The sequence below is a fragment of the Pygoscelis adeliae genome, unplaced genomic scaffold (genome assembly GCF_000699105.1).
Source record: "Pygoscelis adeliae isolate BGI_AS28 unplaced genomic scaffold, ASM69910v1 Scaffold117, whole genome shotgun sequence".
NCBI lineage: Eukaryota > Metazoa > Chordata > Aves > Sphenisciformes > Spheniscidae > Pygoscelis > Pygoscelis adeliae.
Window position 1 is genome coordinate 3,847,640 of NW_008825270.1, and position 1,246 is coordinate 3,848,885.

Here is a 1,246-nt window from a genome sequence, read left to right on the forward strand (position 1 = left end):
TCATCAACCATATTTACAAGCCCATTGTCATACTTGCTGCCAGTTCAGTGTTCTCACACATTTCAGCACACAGACAGAAACTGCAAACTAGGGCAGCTGTATTAGGATCTCTAATATTTCTGAGGAGTCTGAAGGTGCTGACAGCTTATGGTATGTCTTTCCCAGGCAAGTGCAAGTGCCTCAAAGTCCATCTATCTGCGATTACTGGAAGGGGTAAAATTACACAGCGTGCTTAACCTCCGAGTAGGAATCCTCTCCCCAGAGGTTAGAAATGGGGAACAAAAAGCATACCACAGCTGGATATCTGGCGAATTATACTCATTTGAACTTCCGAATAATCATCTGTGCCACACTGGCTGCCTTTGCAAAGCGAGCTTGTTTTGTACCCGAGTTGATTACTTCCTCATTGTTTTGCCAGACAAATTATCTTTTGCGGACTTAAGTGATACATCAAGACCTGATCCTGAAGTCCTCCCACCCCCCAAACGCTCAGTGACGGCAGCAGAAGCAGCTCAAGGATGGCAGAAGTGGGCCTCTATTTTGCTTGGGCTACGTCCTTTTTTAACTTTGTGCCCTCACTGATTTTTCTCCGCCTCCACACCATGCCTTTATAGTAGGCACCTCAGGGTGGAGGGTATTAGGAAAGAATTTTATTTCTTGGGACTGCAGAAAAGGGTATTTCTCAGGGCTGCAGAAAAAGGGAAGTAGTTCCAAGTATCCAAGCATGCATATTGTCACCACAGCCCTGTTTGCATACAAGCCCATTGTCAACCAAAGGAACTGGAAAATTATGGCTATTTATCCATCCCTCTCTTTACCCCCCGCTGTGCCTCTTTTGGCAAAGCAGCTAAACAGTTTGCATTGTTTCAAATTTAATGCTTGCAGATGGTTTTATTTAGAATTTGTTTTATTGGTAAGACATGCTTCCTCTGTTTATTAAATTATGCCTACTTTTTGTCATCCGTCATGTTGCCCGTAATTTCTGCACAGAGCTCGAGGGTAGGGTTTGTTGTTGTTGTTGTCGCTGTTGGGTGGGTTGCTTTTTTGGGGGGGTAATTTGAAATACGATCGAGCTCCGAGCGCCAGGGAAGCACCTCGTCTTCACATTCACTTTTTGCTCGCAGAAGGACATGAGGCTCCAAACGGGCGATAAGAGGCGCGCACCGGCGGGGTCCTGCCGCTGGGAGAGGGGCCCGCCCCGGGGCCACTCAGACTCTTCGCCTGGCCGGCGGAGGAGCCCCGGGGC